Source organism: Aquila chrysaetos, chromosome 1 (genome assembly GCF_900496995.4).
Source record: "Aquila chrysaetos chrysaetos chromosome 1, bAquChr1.4, whole genome shotgun sequence".
NCBI lineage: Eukaryota > Metazoa > Chordata > Aves > Accipitriformes > Accipitridae > Aquila > Aquila chrysaetos.
The window spans coordinates 79,347,468-79,360,127 of NC_044004.1; positions in this window are offsets into that span (position 1 = coordinate 79,347,468).

Genomic DNA, 12,660 nt, shown 5'->3' on the forward strand with positions numbered 1-12,660 from the left:
CAAAGAAGAGAGCAAAATTCCACCCTTAAAAATCAGCCTTAAAATGGTAAACACTGGTAAACAAAGCTGAGAATAATCAGTAGGGAAAATAATTTGTGGTTTAAAGAAAAATAAACTCCTGGTCCTACCAGTAAACACCTGTTCAATTTTATGCATGCTTGGTCTACTGATTGCTAGGGGGTTACAGTTCCAAAGCAGGACTGGACTAGTTGAAGCACAAGTTCAAGAATGCTTCAGCAGAAGGGTGGTCTGCAGGACAAAATAAAAGCTTCTAGAGCTAGAAACAAATTTGAACAGAAAGAAGAGTATTTGAACTATTTTGCTTATATCCAAGCATGAGCAATACCAAGCTTGTGTTTATTAAATATGGCTTATATAGCTTTTCATGCTGAAATAATTTTAAACTAAACATAAAAACTGGCAACCTGAGAATGTCACCTGAGTGTAAAGGCTAAGTAGGAACATGGTGGCATGCACTCACAGGAACTGTGTTGGCAGGAAATAGTCAATTAAAAAAAAAAAAAGGAATCAGGTGGCCAAGTGTTTTCTTAGGAAAAAGTTGGCAGGAAAACGCCCTTGTATAAAAAAACCAGTACAAATAAGGTGGAAAAGCTTACTGTAGTGCTTCCTTTTTTTTCCACCCTTGAGAAAGAGAACAGTTATCAACACTTTGACTTGCTTCAAAAACAGGCGGTCTGGCTGGCAGCTGTAGGTAGCCCTGCTGTGAAAACATTTCTGTGGCCGACACTAACTAATACTTTTTGGTAACCATTACCATCTGGCAAGAAGCACTCTACAAAAGGTTAACACAGTAACTCTTTTATTGCTGGCGTGTTTCAATTATTTTAAACACTTCTTCCTGAAACAAATACATAAAGCAAGCACATTTTCTATAAGATACAAAATAAACAGATGACTAGAGATGATACAAATAAAAGAAACATAGCCATATTGCAAAGCCATCTCGTACAGCCTATCAATAAAGAACAACAAATAGTGTAAAACTGTTGCAGGAAAAGTAGTTTATTATAAGAAAAGTGGTGCCAGTAGTCTTACATCTAGATGTCTCCATTTTTATTTACTATTTTGCTAAAATCAAGTGTTCAGTATTGCTTCCATTTGTTCCTCCATTGTTTGGTACTCTGTACAGTTTATAATCTTGCCTGGGACCTCTGTGTAGTACTTCAGTGGTCTTCTGGTTTGACAACCAATGTCAATATTCCTTTAGAATCTCAGGTTTCATTTATCACTTGCTCTAATTCTTTTCCCCAACTGATAAACTTACTGGGGTGTAAACTTATTCAGGTATATTTTTTATTCATATAGTTTTTTTAAGCCAACTGAATTCTCCCAGAAAGGAGAACATGCCCTCATCTATAATTATAAACTGTATCCAGAGGTCGTCATCTTCTGAAGTAGAATTTTCTTCTTTTGGTTTATTCATGTTCCAGGCAGATTCTTTTGTCTACAAAAAGAATATAATCTAACATAACTTCTAATTACTACTTTTACAAGGCCCTAGAATGTATCAGCATCCACTTTATTATGACCATTTACTGAAAAACATTTTGCTATTTTCCCTTGAGGAACAAATTCTTTTTTTGCTAATAAAAAATGTCTCTTCCATCTGTTTTATGATTAATCCTTGACCAAATTCTTCCCAGCACTAGAAATACGGAAACCAGATCATAGTACAGTCTTGCAGCTTCACAACCACCTGATATGCCGTATCACAAGTACACAGCTTAAATGTAAATGTAATTTATATTGGCAAACATTCTACCAGAAGAATTGATGATAACTAATGTAGCAGCCACTGGAAGTTCTTTTTATTTTTTCATCAGATTTTCTTTATTTTCCCGTAAAACATGTCCAAGCATAGTAGGACAAAGTGGGTAAAATTAATTTCATAAATTTAGTAAATAAATTAAATTAAATTAGCTGACATATTTTCCAAATGTACTTTCTAAGAATATTTTTAAATGTCTTCTACTGTCATACTCATTAAGGGTCAGCTAGATATCTTACCAAGGGGATGTACCATGTTGTAAGCACAGTAGATGTGTAGGGTTTACAGACTTTTTGAGTTGTGGGAGTTGTTTGTTATGTTTTCTGTAATGGAAGTATCTGACATAAAAATACTAACAGATTTACTCACAGAATTTCAGGCTGTGCCCCGTAACTTAAAATTCCTTCTTGGCTAGTAAAAGAAACATTTTTGTGCTGTTGATGCTTATTGCCGGTGGTGTAGGGGTTAAACTTGTGAGATGCAGGAGCTTAAGCTGTAGGTTCAAGTTCTGCTTCCTCTGGCCTGGGAGATAACTTGTGTGTGGTGAGGAAATGGGGCATCCAATACATCTTCTGCAGTCCAATTTCATTGGAGATACTCGACTTCTTTCCAAGCACAGAACACTGTCTGCATCCCCTGAAGGGGGATTTAGTCTGTAACTTTGCTACAGGCTTCAGAGACAAACACGAGCTATGTTACCCCCAAGCACACTGTCTCCGGTTCCCTCCTTCAGGCAGCAGTGAATCAATCTGCAACTGCTGTGTCACTGAGAGGGATGAGCTTTCTCCACATCAGCCTGCCTGTGCTCCCACAGCCCCTCACTGGAGTCACAGCCTTGAAGCCTCTCTTTCCACGCTGCCGTGACAGAGGAAGGATGAAGAACATCACCCCTCTACAGGCCGCTCTCCCTGCTGAGTTGCAGCCTGCAGTAGAAAGGACCCAAATAATTTTGCATCCTTTTCTTAAGTCACTGTGTAGGCTATAATACTGGTTTGAAAGGTGACCCTAGTGACTAGTAGACCTGAGCTAAAAATCCTGTTTCTTGATGCAGACATGTGCATGAGTGCCTATGACCAGGCACCTAATCCTATTTTACAAGAAAAATGGAAAAATGATGTGATACTCCTGCTACCCTGAGGAAAAAGCATTGTGAACATGTGTTATAATCCCTTGAATTGAGGTGAGCCTGTCCCGGAAACTTTAGCACAGTTCCAAGAGAAGTGTCATCCTAGGTAACAGTGGTTTCTTTCCAAGACATTTGTTCCTCTGAGTACAGTTGCTATTTGTAAGTGATTCAGACTAATGTCTCAAAGTCTGGAGGAACCTTCAGCCCGGACACAGGGCAACTGTGTTAACCTTGCTTTATCCTTGGTCGTCTGGGGCAAGGCAGCTCTTGTACTCATTGGTATCACTGAGTTTTGGGCCTAAGTGTCACAGGGATGATACTATTCTTTATGAGGTGGGAACATGTCATGCAGTGGATATTCTGGTATTGGGTGTAGTAGTTTTTAATTCTTCTTCCTTAATGTATCCCTGATGCTATACTCCCTGTAAATTAGAATAAATTAGAGGAAATCGATTTGTGATTTAAAGCAGCTGAGGTCTCCCTCAGTGGCAAAGCTCCTGTTCACTTCAGAGAGAGCAAGATCATGTCTCCTTTCAGAGACATGCAGTGTATTTCAGTAAGTACACATTACATAACTTGTCCCACATTTCTTTCTCTTTTTAGTATCCCAGTGTTACGAAAATTATGTTCCCATTAATCATTATAGCTGCTCATCTTTTCCTGTGAAAATAAATTACCCTCTGCTGCCCTTCCTGCACAGGAACATACTTAAATCAAAACAAGTATATATACGTGATTGGTTCAGGGAAGGGAGGGTCAGCTAATGGGGGCTTTGCTACTGCAGAAGTATGAAACCAGGATTTGTCTCTGTACTCAGTGGATTGCAATGCTGTGTGGTAGTGTCACTTGCCAAATAAGATTTCCCCTTTAGCACATGCATAGCTTCTTTGAATGTCAGTGGAAACTGTGTGCATTCATTGCAGGGAGACCTGCGGTTGAGTCTTAAATGTAATACTGAATCCTACAGCCTATTGTGTCATATCTACATCTGAAAACACTTCGGCTGGAAAAGCAGTACTTTCTTGAAAGCACCTATACAACTGGAAAAAAACAGTAGGCTTCTAAATTCCTGTTTAAGATTGTCACCGACTTTATTGAGACTGTTTTTAGAAAGCATTTAAAATCTAGATGTCTAGTATTACATATGCAGCACCATATTCAGGCTACAAAACAGTGGGCTGGTTTTAAGACGTGATGGGCATTTATGCATTTTACTGTTTTCAGGTCTCAGCGCTTCTGAAAAGTAAGTAATTTTTATTTACATGCTTTGAACATGGATTTAGTGACTTTACTTATCCAACACTGTAAATATAGAGGCTAGGTTATTTTTAGACTTCACAATGTGATACTGGGCAAAAGGGCTTTTGAAACAGAGATTACTGGTTACAAAACCACAAACTTGGACCAGTAACTGGCTATTTCTTTTTATTCAGGACATTAATTGGGAAGACTGAGATAGCAAGTTAAAGACTGATTGCAGATGATCCTCAGGGAACAGATCCTATATCTAAAGGTCAGTCTTCTCCAAGGAAGAGGTCTGAGGAAAATTCACCCTCAGAACAGGTTGAATTTTCTTTTAAAGTATATGTAAGAAATGAATTCAAGATTAGTTGTACATGGAAAATTAGTTCTTATTTCGCCTCTGAAGAGAGATGAATTTACATTGGTGTTGTGGAAGAGCACATGTTTTATTTTGGAAAATAAATATACAATACAAAAAAGACCAGAAGTTTTAGGGCAAAATAGGTTAATTTCATTCAGACAATGAAGTAGTTAAGAATCAAGCTTTTCAGCTGCCCTCTTCAATTTTGTGGTGAGAAATGAAAGCCTTATGTAGTGGAGGTAGCAGAAATTAAGGAGTCATCTAAATAAACTTTCTGGTCATCTTCAGCTGACAATCATGTGACCAAAGCAAGTCATGTTCCTTTTGCAACCATGCAATATTTGCTGACGTTATAGGTATTGAGTGTTGGTTAACATCCAGGCTTCTGAAGCAGGAACACCTGGACGTGTTTTAAAAGCTTTCAGAGACTATTTGTTTAATAAAGTAGCAGAATGATTATTTACTAGTAAGGTGACACTTCTAAAGCTCTAAGTCTGCCTCTGGCATTTGTGAAGGTTCTTCCCAAGATGTTTTTGCATAGGCAGACTCAGTATTAGCAGAGAAGTAGGGTCTGTTGGTTTTGTGGTTTTTTTCCAGAATCAGAAATGAGATGTAGACCCCATTTTTGAAGTTATAGCCTGGCTGAACTTGTTTTCCATTTGGTGTTTTCCTTATCAAAGAAGCTTAAGAGTTTCTGTCTTGTCACAGATAATTTTGCTGAGGAAAAAGATATGCCTTTGCCCACCACCAAAGCGGTCTCCATGTGAAAATGGAGATTCTTTCAGAAAGTAAAGGCCAACTTCAAAAAGATTCAACACCACTGTTGTCAACAACAACAACAAAAAAAATCAAATTTAATATTTGGGCTTTTTTTTTCCTCTCTCACATGTAGTGAACCAATTTCTGCACTCAGTGGTGCAAATCATTAGCAACCATCTTTAGTGAATTTTCAATAAATGGTACTGATGGTGTTGCTGTTCTACTTTGTGACATTTCCAGTGTTGAGGTATTTTCTGGTGATCCCATTAACTTCTAAGTTAATTGGAATACTTCATGGCTGAAATGTAGAAATCCTGTAGTTGAGCAGATGTTGCTTTTGTAAAGTTAGCATCAAAGTACTGAATTAGAAGTACCATTTCTTTGTTGCTGTGTCACCAAGATGTGTCATGACCTTATCTTTCAAAAGTTTTAACATTGTTCCCAAATGACTTTAAAAGGCTCTGCTTGTCAATACTAACCTCATTACATGAAATTGAATGCTGTATCATTAGCTTAAGCAAGTATAAACTTTAAAACTGCAACACATCACAACTGAAGAAGTGTTACTATACGATACACCCCAAATATACCTTTCAATTTGACTCCTACGAAGTGCAAAATATTGCAGTAATTTTCATTGTGTAAAGCACATCTACTATACTACTGTGCAGTTGTTTGGGGGATAATTTCTCAGTTTTGGATTCAGTCTTGGCATTTCTTCCATTTTTTTCCTTGAGCTGTTATTAGAGTCATGCACAAAAGACCCCCCAGGGAGCAGACTGCCATAGTAAGTATGTATTTTACAGTATTTTTAGGAGGTGTACAATAGGTTAGATACTATTCTTTACTAAGTATGAGCAACAGCATTGGGAGTAATACTTGCTGGATTACTACATACAGATTACACTATGATCAGTCTGCCCTTTTAAAATTTTTTAAAAAGTAATTTACTGCATCCAAATAATTGTGAATTCAAGTACATAACTCTTAAACACGGAGAATCAAAGACCAAATTTTGATCCATAGATAGCTGCAAGAAGAAATATTTTAAAATAGGAGAAGCACTATTTCACTCTTGAAACATGCTTTATTCCCTCTTGATGTTGTTGCTCTTATTTCTTCCTTCACAGATTCACTTAGTTTAGAAACATTCCATGACTAATGGGCCTGTTAGATGATTATCAGAAAACAAAACTCCTACCATCTCATATTTTCCACTGTACAGGAGTCCAACCATGCCATAGATATTTTGCATTCTCAGTCTTGATATCCTACAGATGTGGAATGAAAACTCCTTACGCTATATGGGAATGCATCATGGAATTATACTTCTGTGTTTTACTTTACTGACTGATTTCTCCATTACTTTAGCTACGCTGAATGTGGGCGTTGTGCCCAGTGGAATAACACTTGCTGTACCAACACTTTTATACGCCTTAATTCAGATAAAGCTTATCTGTCAAATCAAATACAAACTGCCAGCATTTGCAGATTATTTACTTTTTCAAATTCCTCTTTCACTTAGGATAGTGAACAGAACTAAAAGGAACAAGAAACTATTGAATGCAAAGGTCTGGAACTTCAAGTTGTCTTTATAGTTCCATCCCCCTCAAAAAATACACTGCAAGAATCAAAGTCATTGGTGCAGGACTTAGGGCATTTTTGAATGGAAAACTAGGAGTGTAAAGCTTATTTCCCCAGAAATGTGGACTCCCTTTCATCTGAACTCTGACAGATGCTATTCAACATCATTTCACTAGGAAAAAAAGATATGTATAATATAGACAGTACACACATAAATACAAAGGCTGAAAGTATTTTTCCTAATGAAATATTTATCTTGATGCTATGATATTTGATTTAGAACAAATAGCCATGATCTCTAGCCATAGGAAAGAAGAGGCATGGATGAGCAATAGGGAGGACAGACACAATGTTTTTGCTTTTTTTCCCTGTATAGTATTTACTGTTAGAAATGAAATTAAAATAAACAGCTATATAATACTGTCATTATCCTATTTGGAACTGGAAGATAACTTGGGCATGCATGGCAAGGAAGCTGCAAACACCAAAGTCTGCACAATCTTTGACAGTCCACATAATGCATTTTAATTATGCCAACTTCCTTCTCTTTCTCCAGACTATGTTGTGCCACCTACTCTTAGTATCTTGACAGAAATGACTGATATTTTATATTGTGTCTTCAGTGGCTGGAGTTTGTGGACGTGTATTCACATAAACTTACTATACGTTTGTTAGTTATCCTAAGGCTGTTCCTTGCTGCTTTGCTTTTAAGGAAGATTCATTAGCAATGGGTGTGGTGTTTTCCATTCATGTACTTTCTGTCTCTTCTTTCCAGAAGATTTCTGTTTCCAGGAACTAGCATTGCTAATTTATTAGAATAGATTTTTTCTTTAAGCTCTTTGTTTATAAAAATATTCTGCCAGCAAACTGATTTTATCTACACTTATTATTATGCCGCCTGTTTAGAAGCAGAGGTTAACTGTTAACTCCGCTTTGTTGAGAAAGAAGTGGCAAGTTTGACAAGTTTTACTCATTCATTTTTAAATTAATCATGCAACTTCTTGTTAAAGCAGTTTTCAAGGAGTCACAGAAGAAACTCTTACACCATCTACAGTGACATAATTTTCATGTACGTCACCTTCTTCCAAGGTGAATGGAAGAGACTCCTGACATAAACATGCCTTCATTTGCTGCCTTTGAATATGGCTGTGCCGTTCTTTTCTCTTTAGTGGCACAGTTGAGCACCTTGGCAGCAGCTGAGTGCACATTTTACTGTTACGATAGATACAAAAAACCGTGTGCTTCTTAGTAACAGACATCATCAAAACCATCTGAGTCTTAATTATTTAAGACTGAAGACATTGCCAGTGATGATTTGGCAGTGGCTTATGGGGAAACTCAAAGAGTCTGTTAGTTTGGATGGGGTTTGTTTGCTTTATTATAGACTTTAAGTGAGACTAGTGTGGTGACATGGGAGAGGACAGGTGCTTCCATTATGATAAGACAAATGCAGATTCCCCTTTTATTTCTTCTGATTTTTTAAACTAATCCCTCTACTGCCCTTGAGGTTAATCCCTATTCACTCTGCTACGGTTACTATCAGTAAACAACTCCAAAGCCTTACATTGTCTGTCATAGAATTTGGTGAGTTTTGCCTGGCAGACTTGGCCATAACTTGATCAGTCTCTTGAATTACTAGACTGTTTCTTCAAAGGATTTGGAGCTTCCTTGCTATTTCTTTTCTGAACTGTAAGAATGTAATTGTGCTGGTTGTTAAGTATGCACTACTCCTATAAATAGTTAGTGGATTATAGGTGAAGGTAAGAGCCAGGAATGCCTGTGTTGAAGTCCATTGTTACCATTGTCTCAACAGCCTTGAGCAATTCACGTGTTCTTTCATTGTCATATTTTCTTCCATTTTTAAGACGAGATAATGACATCTATCCACCCCATGGTGTTGAGGTCAGGAATAATTAGCTAGTATCTGTGTGGTAGTCATTAAATAGTGCTGTATGAATACCTCCTATATCATCTTATTGAGCTCAAACTGTAAAGTTTTATGGCATTTGAGTTCCACTTCTGCTGCAGCATATATGTGGGCTGGCTGGTAGTTACATTGTTTGGCGTCTGGTGTCCACACAATCTCCTTTAACTGCACCATATCTTCTCTATTGAAATAGAGGCCTTGTCAGGGAGAGCCTATAGTGTATTAGCTTATATGGATTGTGTACCATTGCCCTCTATTGGACAGCACTAGACTTAGTTAAAGTGCTTATCTTGTTTGGGCTTGAAAGTTGGACACTGAAAGAATACCCTAAATATTTCTTCAGGAATTTGAGTTTTGAAAAAGGCAATTGCTTTGTCAGTAGTTGTGCACTTCAGGATCTTCCCCTTCCTCAGCCATTAACAAAGATTAGATTTTACTGGTAATGAAGATTTGCAAATAACTTTAGATATCACTGTTCATGGATACTGACTTAGCAATTCAGCCAGTCTGAATTTTGTGAATTTTTTCAGCTAAGGAAACAGAAGCATCTGACAGCTACAGCCTAGCCCAACCAAACAACACAGCTCAAGTTTTGGAAAAACTTGAGAGAAAAAAACATGGTAATATTCCATAAGTAAGTTTGAAGTGTTAGTGACAAATTGACCATCTTTTAGCAGAAAATAAATTAAATTCACTAGCCAGTTTAGTTATTGCAGCTAAGTACAGGACTGTGTAGGGTCTTCACATTGCTGAGTGTCCATAACATGCTAGTCTGCTTAGCTCTTTCATAAAAGAGGATAAAAAATAAATATAGTCTCTTTGATTTTATTTTTTTACTGGCGTGATATGCCAGTATGACTTGGTCAGGGCATGAAGTCTCCAGTGGCAGAAAAACATCATGGAATAGCAAGTCTGTTTAGAATACTGCTTAGAATACTAACTTGTTTTAGCCCTGTTTTCTTGTACTCCCTTAGCTGTCTTTCTGTCTGTGCTAGACATTGAGTGACAGGGACCAGAGTCATGTGTTCCACAGATTGCACCAATCCCTAAAATGCAGAGGGGAAATAGAAGCATGGAAACCTACCACATCCTACAGTCTAATATAATAGTATTTTTCTTCTTTATTGTTAACACGTGATTTCTTGGGGTTTTTTTTTTCCCTCTTGCTCTCTGCCTATTTCATCTTCTGTGGTCTGTGAGCATTCTGTGTATATGTAGGTGAGTGTTCATTATAATGCACTGCCTGTTTGGCTTAACTATAGTTTTTCAGGAGGCATATATGCTTTGTCAAAAAATATAATGCGTCTCCTACACACTAGGGTGTCTGAAGGGGAGATCATGAATAATGGCAAAAACTGAAAACAGAGGAAAGTAATAAATATCAAAGTAAGACACAGTCAAATTAATAACTGGAAAAAAGTTACAATGTGCCTTGGAAATGCCCTTAATCCTCACTGTAGTTGAGAATTTAGTCCTAAAGCACTTTCATGTTCTCTGTCCTCTGGTACACAGTTTATGGTAGAGCATTCAAAGGAGTAGAAACTATTATAAAGGTCACAAGGAAAAATAAAGTTACTCTTGCTACTGTTTGAATGTTATCCATCCAGACATCTACCAGCTGCCATCCAAACCTGTATTTATACTGCTATTCATTTGAGGTTAAATACAGAGGAGTCACATCTAACTCCAGTAATACACATCCAAAACACAGTGATCTGTATCTAATTCTGCCAGGGTAAATATCAGCTTATTAAAACACAGGAAGAGATGACTAATGATCTGTTCCTTTGAGAAACCTCAATGTTGATATTGAAAAAGTATCTACCTAAAGTTCAAGACCTTTATGGATTCCAAAATAACAACAATCATCTCTTCACTATCCTTGGATGGATTATCTGGTTTGTTGATGATCCATGTCACACGTACAAAACTATCCACTCTGACGTCTGCAAACCTAGATGAATTTGGAGTGGCATAAATATATATTTGGAGTCCCGGGACTTCATTTCTCATACCAGATCAAGCCTGCCCAGATGAGGAGCAAATTCAGGTGCAGCACTGCATCAACATGGTTATATAGCTTCTGAGACTGAGCTGGCATTGCATGCCCAGGCAGCATGGTTTCAGAGCTATTAAGTCCTCTCAGAATTCATTGTACCAGGATATACTGTAACACAAAAAACACTTCAGGTCTAGAAACAGAGGCATGTATTCTGTTTCTTTGTCTGCTAAGTTGTCTTTTTATTTTAGTATCTAGCTTAATGAAGAGTTGCTTGTAACTTAACCATGTAGTTATCCTAATGGACCAAAATTAAAATTTCACTTCCCATGATAGCTTCAGCCTTTTTTAGAAATAATTTACATGCCAAAGATTTTGCAATACTTGTACTGAAGAGATACCTGTATATGTAGAAGGAGGAAGAGAGAGGGAAATGTATAATCACCTATCTTCCGGCACTCTGCACATTGTCAAAAACTCTTTGATCCTCCTCTGTCCAAATATCCTATAGACTTAGTATCCAGTCCACCTATTTTAGGCATTTATTTGGGAATGGATTTAATCTCTTTTTAAGAATGCCTCTCCACATTGATTACACAGGGGGCCAAGACAGTAACTTGAGTCTTGACAGAGTCCTAACTGAGATAACTATCCCTACTTCTGCACATTGAAAAGAGCAAGTTCCTAACAGAAGATGATGTTAGAAAATCTGATTAATGCCTTATTGTTTTGCCAGTCACATTTTTTAAAACTACAGGCTTCAAAATACTACAGAACCGCTGACATCAGTTCAGTGCTTGTGAATTCATGACCATGTATTTTGCGGTCCTGCACATTTCTATGTGAGGTGAAATCCTTGCCCTGCTGACATAAGTGGTAAATTAGTAAAGCTCCCGTTGACTTAGCTGGGATCAGGATTTTGCTCCTGGTCAAAGGAGCATGTGGTCAAAGGATTTTTGCCTTGTTGTTCTGTTCTTGGTGTTTCTTTGAACTGCATTTTTTCTCAAGGCATACTGATTCAGTAGGTAGATTTATTCATTTCTGCACTGATCTTTTTATTTTATTTTACTACCACATAGAAAATCTCTTGGAGTTTTAAACTGCCAGAGGAAGTAAAGAATGGTGGAGAACTCCACAAAAATAGTGGAGAAAATAATTTTGAACTTTCACATAAGATGTGAATTTTTGTGGATCCATAGCAGGGAATTTCTTGGAAACTAGAAAAGTTGTCTATTTGTTTCTCATCTTTTAAAAAAAAGGCATCTGAGAATATTCTTTTGTGCATGCAAGTAATTCACCAGAGAGCTTCAGTTTAAGCTCCATGTTCCAATATACAAATTATTTAATAGGCAGGAGATTTGCATTTAACTGTAAATACTGTCTTGAACAGACCTGAAAATCAGAGTAGCTCATGAGCACCTGGTCAAAAATGCTGTATGCTGTTTATGCTTATAAGCTTTTCTGTTAGAAAAAATGATTAGGAATACTGTAGAGTTGAGCATATGCTGACTTCATGTTGATTCTTGTTTTCAAAAATTAGTGATTTTCTTACATTAAACTCAAGTGCATCCATTAATAACAGGAAGTGACTGATTAAAACTAAGATGGCTTAGCAAATTGTTAATAAAATTGAAATGTGGCAGTTGTTTTATAACTGCCATACTCCCATGAGGTTGTGCATGCTGGGAAAAGATACCAAGGCATCTATTATTCTGATTCTGAATGCTGCAACGCTTCTTATTTTCCATTTTTGCCTTGGGCAAATTCTGCTTGTCTACAGCCTGCTTAAAATTATTGTTTACAATATACAAAATCATTTTTCCAGCAATTAGCATATCTTTCCTTATGTTTATTTATAGGGAAGAAATAAGTC